This window comes from Mastomys coucha, unplaced genomic scaffold (assembly GCF_008632895.1).
Source record: "Mastomys coucha isolate ucsf_1 unplaced genomic scaffold, UCSF_Mcou_1 pScaffold22, whole genome shotgun sequence".
NCBI classification, from domain to species: domain Eukaryota; kingdom Metazoa; phylum Chordata; class Mammalia; order Rodentia; family Muridae; genus Mastomys; species Mastomys coucha.
The window spans coordinates 67,547,635-67,559,052 of NW_022196905.1; the positions used below are offsets into that span (position 1 = coordinate 67,547,635).

Here is an 11,418-nt window from a genome sequence, read left to right on the forward strand (position 1 = left end):
AAAAAAAACTTAAAAAAAAAAAAAAAGAAAGAAAAAGAAATTCCCGAGCTGTAGAGTTTTGTTGAAGATACTTTAAAACTTGGGGAAGCACTGTTGGGCAACATGGTGACAACATTTCAAACTGGCCCTGGGGCCCCACATCAGCCATAACCAGGTCACTCATTCCTAGGCAGAAACTTAACCATGGTGAAGTCCAGTGGACCAGTGACAATAGCTGCTTCTCATAGTGGCCCTGGCCACCTGCTCTCTCTCCAAAGGAATCTGCCTGGCAGGCACGTTTGTCTCAGGAGTGCTCTGGCCCTGGCTAAACCTCTTAAAATAGGTTATAGGGAGAGTAATTCCCAAAGTCGAGATAAGACCTATCTCTCTTCCTTGACCTTATTTATGTCTTAAGTCTCAGATTCATTCAGTGAGCATAGAAGGCTCTGATAATGTGTGATCTTTTTAATAAGTACTGATTATGAAGAGATACATTATTCCTTGCCTTAAAGAATTGTAAATAACCAGGGAAACCTGAATACAAAGAGTCACTTATGGGATATAAACTATCTTTAAAGTAAGAGGGAAGGTTGGAGGAGGGATCTGTGTGTGCACAGGGGAGGGACCCTCACATCACCTAGGGAGGAGGAAGCAGGTACTCACAGCCTGCTGCGAGGGGTCGCGGTTAGATCTGTTTTTGCTTAGCTTCTAAATCGCTGGTCTCAAAGAGGGAGCAAGAGACCCATTAATGAAACCTGCGAATGACATTCGCCTGCAAAGTGTTTCAAACACCAGAAAGAACAGAAAAATATAAAGGGTCTCCACAGAGGTCAGAATCTGCCAGGAAATGACAGCACAGAACCAGGAGAGACGGCAGAACACATCTGGAGTCAATAACCAGGAACACAGACGTTCAGAAAGTGGGAAAGACAAGGGAAGTGGTTGAGTGAGCAGAGTCCCTGGTGGCTAGCCAATTACATATGAGTTCTAGAGGCCAGGTAGTGGTGGTGGTGGTGGTGGGGGGTTGGGAGGGATGGCTTTTCACAGCCTTCTAGAAAAAAGAGAGTCATCTCCCTTGGCAGGAGGCCTCAGGCTTCCCCGGGATGTCATGGTGCACCTGCCGTCCTTGGGTTGGTCTGTAAGTGCTCTATCTCAAATAAGATGTCCTCCCACATCCTAGCCTATGAACATGGAGTTCTGCAAACAATACACAATTAAGGCAAAGTATTTCATCTGAGCAAGCGCTCTATTACTGCTGAGCATCAACACAGACTCCTGGGAAGAGCTGACTTTGGGGAAGTATGGGAGCGAAACAGCCTGCGAGCTGGTGTCTTCCCTCTCAAAGATGACCATGGCAGGAAGAGACTCTCCTTCCTTCCTTCCTTCCTTCCTTCCTTCCTTCCTTCCTTCCTTTCTTTCTTTCTTTCTTTCTTTCTTTCTTTCTTTCTTTCTTTCCTTCTTTCTTTCTTTCTCTTACTTTCTTTCTCTCTCTCTTTCTTTCTTTTTTGGTAAACACATAACCAAGTTCTTAAAAGATCAGTACAAGAAGAAATATATTTTAATTCTTAACATTTTTCAACTATTTCAGTTCTACAGACGTGTGCTAACTGCCCTGTCCATGATCGCTATTTGTCTTGAACTTTGGGGACTCTCAGGAAATTCAATGCTATCTTCATGGTGTTCAAGTTTAATTAGAAAATTAGAGGTGGATAAACAACATGATACAGGTGGCAAACACAGTAATGGTGATGAAGCTCTGAAGGACAAGGAACAAAGGAACCACAGAGTCAGGCCCAGGAATCTTAATGGACCACCTGGGCCCTAGGAAGGATCACAAAAGGTGACCGTAGTTCAGTTGCATAGCATACACGTGCTAGGGTTCAATCTTCAGCACCACCTATACTGGGCATTGGTGATACATGTCTTAATCCTAGCACTCAGGATATGGAGATAGGAGCATTAGAAGTTCAAGGTCATCCTCACATCTATAGGGAGTTCAAGGCCATTCTTGGCTACATGATGCCCTGTCTTTAAAAAAATTAACAAAACAAACAAAATTGAGTAGGATTTTGATAAGTAAGAGGAAATCTTGAGGGGAAAGAGCCTGGCCAAACACTGCCATCAAGGACAAGAATGCACACAGGGTGGTAGCACTACATGATCTTAAAATAGTCTCTTAGTGTTTTATATAAAAGTCATAGTTTTTTTTTTTAAGTCAGGGCCTCACTATATATGTAGCCCAGCTGTTTTCACATTTACAGTGTAACCCAGGCTGTCTTCAGACTCATGACTCTCCCTCAGCTTCCCAAGGGCTGGAATTACTGCTGTAAACACAATGCCTAGCTTAGAAATGACATGATTTTGGGTTGGGCAAGGACCATAGGTTCTCACCAAGTGGAAAAATGGTGTTTCAACATATCTAGGGGTGACACGCTGGTTACTATTCCAAATCCATCCAGTGATAGAGGCCAGGGTAGTTTTCAAAGATCCAAAGTCTTTGTGACTTTGGCTGTTGGCTCTTGTTCTGTCTTTTGGTGTTTAGCATATGTCACACTACTCCTTCAAAACATGATGCCCATCCCCCAAATTAAAGACAGCATTACTGGTTCTCCCTTGTCTTCTCTCTTCCTTTCTGGTCCTTCCAACTGTCTTTGTAAGTAGGCCATGTGATGGCAAAGAGTCTCCTAGGATACTTTTTAATTTGTTAAGGTCCCTTGAGACAATGGTACTAGGAAGTAGATATTTATCTGTTTATCCTGGTGTGGGGGATCAAGAGTCATTTAAATGATAACCTCCAAGAATATGGCTTGTCCTTTCTTCCACTGCAATCTATGTTGGCTTCTATCGCCTCCTTTCTGCAGATTTGCCATGGTGTTGAATACATGAGGTCTTTAGAGCACAAAACCCCTACTACCGTGCCTTGAACAGAGGCATGAAGGATGGAAGTATGAAAGACTGCCACTTCTAATTCTTTTTTGCTTATACATCACTCATTATGTCTGCACCAGTGGTTCTCCATCTGGGGGTAAAATGACCCTTTCACAGGAGTTGGATATCAGATATCCTGCATTTCAGATATTTACATTATGATTCATGACAGCAGCAATGAAATAATTTTATGGTTGTGGAGTTACCACAACATGAAATGTATTAAAGGGTTGAAGCATTAGGAAGGTCGAGAACCACTGGTCTACCTGAAGATTTCTCCGTGAACAGAGATGGCTGTGTATGTGAACATCGGCTATAGAGTGAGTGCAGAGAGTAAAATGATGCCCCACTCATGGACATAGCCATGGTTATCCCTAGACCTAGGAAGCTGACCTAATTGGGAAATTTGTCTTTTAAGTATGTCATCAAGTGTTGGATCTTGAGATGAGAGCATCTGGATTACCTGAGTGATCTCTAAGTCTAGTATCCTTAGGAGAGAGAAGAGAAGGCCGACTCAGAAGAGGAGGCAATGTGAAGACTTAGTCACACACCAAGTGACCTCTGAGCCCAGTAGAAGAGGCAAAGGTAGACCCTCAAAGATGATCTAGCTAGCTCCTTCAGAGATGGGAATGTGCCCCTGCTGCTGATGTCTCCATTTCAAACTTCTACACACTCTAGAACTGAAAAAAATAAATAAATGAAATTGTTTAAAACTCCTGAGTTGGACTGGAGAGATGGCTCAGCGGTTAAGAGCACTGACTGCTCTTCCGAAGGTCCTGAGTTCAAATCCCAGAAACCACATGGTGACTTCACAACCATCTGTAATGAGATCTGATGTCTCTTCTGGTGTGTCTGAAGACAGCTACAGTGTACTTACATATAATAAATAAATCTTAAAAAAAAAAAAAAGATTAAAAAAAAAACTCCTGAGTTTATGGTCATCAGCTGTGGCAATCCCAAGAGACTAACCCAGAAGACTATATAACCCTAGAGGTGAATTCCACAGAAATTTGGTAAATCTGCCCACTCTAAACCTTTTCTACATGGCTAAGTGACAGGGTAAACATTTTGAGATGGCAGCTACTAAGACTCCTGTATTCTTAGACTAGCAATCCTTCCCCAGTGTACAAATCTAACGATTTGCTCTTAGTTCACTAATAAGATACAATGCAGATGCCTTTAGAGGTGACCATGAAACCAATTTACAAGGGCCCCCAGGGGCTACTAATGGAATGGCTGAGTGTGTGTATACTGTGGAAGATGTCATACAAGTATGACCATAATTCTTAACGAGGAGCTTGAAAACACAAGGTGACTCATGTGTTAATGTGAGGATGTATGAGCCGAAGCATGCGGTATTCTATTCAGAAGATGCCAGGTGACTGACAGACTGTAGTCACAAGCAAGCTGTACACATCATCTCAACAGATAGCAATGACATAGCTAAGCCTCCTATCATGCGTATGCTGTTGCCATGCTGTGTGCCAAGAAGCTATGAAAGGAATTCCTAGAGAGCTTCCACTCTGCTACTGGTGAAGTCCTTCATGTCTCTGTGACAAATGCATCAAACACAAGAAGCAAACATGAGTCACCAGGAGGCAATGGTGATAATGGTGGTGTTTCGGTGTGCATCCTCCAGGATAAAACTCAGGGTCAAACAAACAACATTTGAGACGAAACTTCTGGCACATGTTTGAAGTGCACTGGTCAACCCACAACCAACCACAGGGAGCATGGACCATGGGGCAGGGAGCAGGGATTCTTTGAGAGATAGAAGAAGCAGAGAAGGATAAGAAAGAAAGGCTCATTATGAAGCCTGAATATGTCTAGTTTGGGAGTCAGCTCATCTGCCCTGTCTGAAGTGGGAATGCCTCTGCTCCTTTCTGTTTAAAAATATAAAAATTGTAACTTTTAATATACAATTTGTTACAGGTTAGGGGATATTCTGGTACTAGACATGCATTTTTCTTATGTAATATTTAAAACAATTGATTTTATATTATATATTTTCACGCCTTGTGTAAAGAAACATCTCAGCTGAAGAAACACAAATAATCTTTGATCATCCATCTATCCATCCATCCACCACCATTCATCCATCTGTCTACCATCCATCTACCATCAATCCATCATTTTCAATATAACTATCCTTTATCATCCAGACTTCTATCCATCATCCATCCATACATTCATTCACCTATCATCTACACATCTATCTGTCTGCCAACTCAGCCACTCAGCCACCAAACATTCCAGGTGTTACATATGTGGAATAATGCTTACTTTCAGGGGCAATACCACCCCTAGGTAACCTATTGCATTTTTGGAAATGCCAATTCACAGGAGGCGCTTTCTTTCCTGGATTTGAAGTCTGTATCTGTATTGGTAAGCAGTAGGTGACTACAATTTCCTTGAGCCAGAGGACACAGAGTAAGGAGGCAATGATAGGTAGGAAGTTAGAGGAGACAGCCAGCATTCTATGACCGTGATCTCAGTCCCCATGTAGTTAGTCTCCATTCTTGGTGACTTTATAGTTTTCATATCAATCCTCATTCTTAGGAGACAGCACCTACTTAAAATTTAATCCTCTCCCCCTCCCCCCCAGGAAGAATGACACAGTCTCCTTTAAGTCATTTTGAAAGGCTCGTTGTAATTGTTTGGAAACACTGTCAGAGGACTGTCAATTTACCACCCACATAAAAGTGAGTCTGTAATGCTGGCCCATAAATATCAAGAATAGTTTCATGCTGTCAGGGAGTCCAGAGATACCGAGGTGGGGAGGACCTACTTGAAAGCCTTTGTAGCCCTAAGCAAAACAGATCTTTTGGGCTCTACCTTAGGGGTGAAGGACTCTAATAGAAATAGGAGAAATACTGAGAAGTACAGCCATGAGTCCATGCTGCAGCAAGATGCTCGGATTGCTCATCTTGTACCTGATTGCTACACCTGCTGGTCTTTAAAAGACCAGCCACCACACTGGCAGGCACTCTACCCTAGAAGGCCAAGATTAACAATGTGATCTTGGTTAACAGGTTTTCCTTCTAAGCCTATGGGGATTTTTCCAGAAATGTGCAGTGTTCAGTCAGTGACTGTTTCCATCGTTATGTCCAGACTGAAGCATGAACTAAGCCATCTAACTGTAGTTAATATAACATATCCATCCCAGAAAAATAGAGCACCTAAACTGAATATCTAACAGGTGCAACGTACCCCACACATGAACCCTGCAACTATTTTCACAAAATCCTGGGTCGCCAAGTACCCAGCTTCCCAGACAATCAGACTGAGGCAAAACCATTAAAGTACCTCATGCAGTCTAGCAATTGTGTGACAGATCTGTCAGAGCCCTATGACCATACCTTCTTTTCAAGAACAACACATGAGGACTAGCTAACATGGTGCCAGGGCCATTCCAAACAGGTTAAAATGTTTGTCTGGGGCATAAAGAAATCACATGATAGAACTGGGCTTTGAGCCCAGGCAGTCTGAATGCCAAAGATCAGTTCCCTATTCTAGGATGGCAGTGCCACTTCACCTGGAATTAAATAAGACCATCATGCCCCAGTGAGAGGCGCTGCCTACCCCTGCTCCCCATTACTCTGACCCATGCATTTAGGTAGAGTCTCTCTGTGTTCTATTGTAGGATGCAGGGGTTTCAAATTTTGGAGCGCAGGTGTCAAAGCAAGTGATGGGCAAGGAGCTCAAGGTTCTTCCTTAGAATCCTCTTCAGCAAGCTGTAGTATTTTTAAGGTTAGAATCTATCAGAGTCCTCAGTTCACTAGGCCCTTGCTCTTGAACGGCAGAAATGTATGTTACACTTTGGGAAGAGTGTGGGACCAGAAGAAGCTCGAAGCAGGTCTGGGGCCATATCTGCTCTGATGCAATGATTCAAGGTCATTGATGGGTACAACATATTCTATTTAAGAGGGTGGCTCTTATCCACAGGACCCATGAGCCTTCCCTCCACAGAATGGTACAGGTTGCAATTATCTGTTACCTTTCACACTGGCCTGGCCAAGTGCTCATGGAGTCTGAGGTAGAAGACATTTACCTATGAGATTAGAGGGGACCAAGTACCCAAGGCCACTCAGGGTAGTAGCATGATTAAAACAGACGGGGCTCCCTGAAAGTCAGAGCACCTCAAATGACGATGACAACGAGACTTCTCCTGAAAGCCTTTAGGAACTCATACTTTGTGAATGTATCAAGAGATCCTTGAGCTGGGGACAAGAAGGAAGACCAACCACTCCAAAGTTTGCTTCACCAAGGGGGCTGGCAGACACGCACTGCCTGGCTCAGGGAATGACAACTTGTTCATTCTCCACCCTTGGGACTGATGTGTTTCTCCAAACTGTTAACAGTGGGGTTAATTACTGACAATTAATTACAGTAATAAGAGCCGGGTTCTGAACCATCGCAGCTACATGGGCTCACTCAAGTCCTCTAGGCTCCCAGGAAAATTCCTCCAGCAGAGAGGGACTTGGCTTTTATTAGTCCCTGGCTCAGTACCAGGCATTGCTTACTCCAAGTTCTGCCTATATTCAGAGAACCATATTACATAGCACATGGTAGAAATGGGGGTCTAGAGAAGTTCTAAATTCCCATTGCTAAAGGATGTAAAATCTCCTATCACACCGGTATACACCCGAACCAGTGGAGTTGTCATGGCAACTTCTCAGGGAACACACATGCAAGTTATCCTACAAGCTGCCCCAACCCCTTACTAGACACTGTGACTCGACTCTGGCTTCTGCCCTGTCATGTTTTTTTCTTTTTCTTGAATTGGGGGCAATAAAAATATATTATTTTTCTAAGCAGCTAGAGACAATGATGAAATGATTTGTTATTTAGTAATAGATCCATTGTTGTAGAAATAACTAATTAACCAGGTTTACAGGTGGGGGTGAAAGTCTGCAGAGGTTTGGAGCATCAAAGACAAATTTATACGTACAAAATCCGGGCCATGGGGAGTCCTTTTCTCACTTTTCTCACAAACCTCTGAATCAACTGAGAATGCTATTAAGGCATCAACAGCAGTCATTCTGCAAACACATGAGCTTAGAGGACAATACTAGGCACAAAGGTCAACTAGAGAAGAGACTACGAACTTCCTAAGAGTCAGAAAGAAACCGGCAACAAGCACAAAGCAGACGCTTACCAGCAAGCAGCAGGTGTTTAAGGGCAATACATTTTAGTTGTTTCAGTTCATACTCTTGGACATTTGGCATGTTCTTTTACTTTCTAGAGGGCGGTCTATGGGCTTATTTTCTAGTAGATGATTTCCTTACAAACTCAGCTGCTAACTTACATCCTGAGAAAGTGGCTAATGAAGGTCTATAAAATGAAATGTCTCAGTCATTCATTTATTTTTCTCCTGGAGTTTCCAAGCCAAGTTGATAAGAAGACGAACTGGGGATTTGTACTTCTGCTCTCGTTAATAATATTAGCTGGTGGAGCGGGGCTCCCGGGCCCATCAAGAGAAGGTTATCTGATCAGGAGTAGAAAAACAAATGTGGGTCCTTGAGGTAAAATTACTTTTAAAGTCAGGTCCTAGTAGAGCAGTCTCCTCCATGTATTTATTATATTAAGAGCAAGATAGAAACAAGAAAAGAGTTTCAACAATTTAAAACCAAACCCGGCAGTACAGTTTTGTGGCCTTGAAGGGTAATCTTTACTGTAACCAAAGGTCAGCAGGCAGCCTATCTGGCCTGAAGGTAAACAGAGTTCTAATACAGATTGCTAAATGTTTTTCACAAGGAAACTAAAGGCTTTTTAAGAGGGAGAGAGGGAGAATTTATCACCTTTAGTACTGACTTTCTTTGTATTGTAAACAACACCAAAACCTAGGGAAGTATTACAACTTTGGGTCAAAATTGCTTCAGATGAGATGAATGCAGAAAGCAAGAAAAAAAAAAAAGACAACCTGAATTTTGTGAATATCCCCAGCACCTCCACTTCCCACCCCCCCACACACACATACACAAAACAGGCTGAACTGGTCGGCACATTTGAGCTAACTTTCAAAAAGCATCTCACCTCACTTTTCTCTGGGGTTTTAAAAAGAATCAGATCAACTTCACTAACAAGCCGAGGCTGGATTAATAATCAGGAAACAAAAATGGTTAAATATCTGGCCGAGACAATGTTGCTGGCCATGGAGTAAGACTGTCACAGACATCTCTACCCTCAAGAGTGTTGCTCTGGACTTTGCCAGTAAGCATGGTGGGGTTTTTTTTTGGTTTTTTGTTTTGTTTTGTTTTGTTTCCTTCTTTTCCTTTCTTTCTTTTCTTTAAATTCAGACTCCTTCTTCAGATCCCTTCTGGGTCAGGGGTCTAAAGAGGAGGGGAAAGTAGGTCCTTCTCACCTGTTCAAAGATGTTTGTGGCTTTCAAAGCAGCAGTGACCAGCCAGCCTCCATCCCTGTGCCAGAAGCGTCTAGGGCCGCCTGAGCTGTGACCGGTCTCAACTTCAGTGTACAGGTGGCTGAAGGAAGAAGGAGGGCATTGGTTGGTTCAGAGCAGGAAATCTGTGACATCACGGAAGTCTGGCTCAGACCTTAGGGACTAAAACATCGCCGGAGGCCCCGCCCCCTGTCAATTACCTGAATACCTTGGAGCAAGGTAGGTGGCGTCTCTCAGAGGACAAATGAATCAGTTAGAGCAATTTGCTGGATGGAATTTACTTTCCTTCCTGAGCATAGCACGTGTCTAGCCCCGTGTACAGATCTGAATGCGTATGCCTGATTGTTTCCCAGGCCTATCTTGTATGCCTGATATTGTTTCCCCCAGGCGCTGGCAAGCCCACACAGCTGCCAACAACAGAATTAAAAGGGAAGTTTAAACACTGGAACAAGACAGGGATTTCTATAGATGCAAAAACAGAAAAGGTTGCGAAGACTTAGCAATATCTGGGATTTGCCCCCACTTGTGGGAGCCCTGCTGGGCTCACTAAAGAACTCAAAACCGAAACCAGAGACTTAGCTCGCTGGGGGTTTGGAGCCTATGTAAATGACTCAAGGACCAGATACCAGCTCCTTAGGAAGCCGTGATCCTTTGATCCCTCTTCCCCTTCCTGGAATCCCTTGTATCAATGTTTGAGCTTTGATGTCTGATTCTCACCTAAATGCCAATTGCATACCTGTACTGTCTTTGAGTATAAATGCTCCCCTGTCATTTAGTAAAGGACGCCTTGATGAGAACCATTCTCCTGGCGTCGTGTCTCTTTTCTCTGCCACCCATTGCAGGTTTCCAAATCCTCGGTTCGTGGAACCCCACGCAAGTAGGAGCTGCGGGACGGCATCCTACACCCACTAATGCCTTTCTGAATCACATCCCTTTGAGTTCCTAGTGTTTTTCCGTTCCAATACTACAACAAACCGGAGACGACATGACAAGCCTACTTCTTAAAAGTCTAAATTTGATGCCTTGTCAGCATCATTTCCCAAACACCCTCGCGGTCCCCAGCATATTAATAATAGATTCAGGCATTGGTAAAACTTCAGCCATTCCTACCTCTGTCTGTCTGTCACGTGGTGGTTACAGTCCACAGTAGGCCTGCAATTAGGAGTACTTTAAATGATTCAGGTTAGAATGATAGCGCCTTACTAAGGCGATGTTGTCTGCAGGGAGAGCTAGGGAAGAGGAGTCAGAGCTATTTTGGTCCCAAGCTTGGTGTGTGACCCTGGACAAGTCACCCTTGCTTCAGCTTTTCCAGCAGGAAAGAGAGGCTAATGGCAAGACTCAGCTGGCACTTGAGTGACAGCTAAGAGGATTCCTGCCTGCTGGTTAAGGCCTGTGGCATCTTGTTCCATCAGCCTGTTGAATTGCTGTGTGCCCGCGACTCCCAGACTTATTCACTGTCCTGAATGTGCTACGGGGGGGTGTGGGGGGGAACTGGGGAGTTCTCTCTTCTAGGTTGGTCCAGGCACACCTTTGTCCCCTAATGAAGAAAACACCTGCTGAGAACCCTTCCCCCTCCTGATCTTGAAACTGTAGGCTTCACCTGTTCTAATAGCTCACCGCTTAGCAGTGGTTTGTGGGCGGGACTGGGAGCCGGTTGGAGGAAGAAATAGAAAAAAAGCACCTCATCCCTGAGTGTCCACAGTGGTAGCTGGCTCCCTGCTACTCAGTACCCTGTGAAGCAAACGGGGAGGGGAGGAGACGGAAGATGAATCTAGAGCAGGAGACAATTTCCAAACACTGGTTCAACCCAGACAGGCCTAAACAACCTCTCCTTTTGGGACAGAGCAGCTTGGAAAGCTTTAAAACACACACACCTCTCTTCACTACTTTATCCAATAGAAACTAAGGGGGGTGTGGCTACCCGTAGGGAGAAAAGCCAAAGGTTCGACAAGAAGGCGGGTGGGGATGGGGGTGGGGAGGGAAAGCGGTGGAGGTGAGGGAGATAAATAGAGGCAGCGGAACCTTTCACGTGCAGGTTTTTCGGGAGGGGGGCGGGCGCGGGTACTATTGGCCCACTAAGACAAAAGCTTCTCTTTCCTGAGACAGGGTGT

At 44.1% G+C, this 11,418-nt stretch overlaps 1 protein-coding gene across 4 annotated transcripts in view; it reads right to left on the reverse strand.

The window, feature by feature from the left end:
* Positions 1 to 11,098, reverse strand: part of Lnx1 (ligand of numb-protein X 1) — a 118,290-nt gene extending 107,192 nt beyond the window's left edge. The window contains exons 1-2 of one of the 4 annotated variants that reach the window (XM_031342743.1): positions 10,989 to 11,098; positions 9,272 to 9,389 (exon numbers count right to left, since the gene is read on the reverse strand). The gene's annotated coding sequence lies outside the window, so the exon portion shown is untranslated. Of the gene's footprint in view, positions 1 to 9,271; positions 9,441 to 9,507; positions 9,596 to 10,417; positions 10,459 to 10,988 lie in introns of those variants that run through there. The other 3 variants (XM_031342742.1, XM_031342740.1, XM_031342739.1) reach the window with 3 other exon arrangements.
* Positions 11,099 to 11,418: the final 320 nt, after the last annotated feature.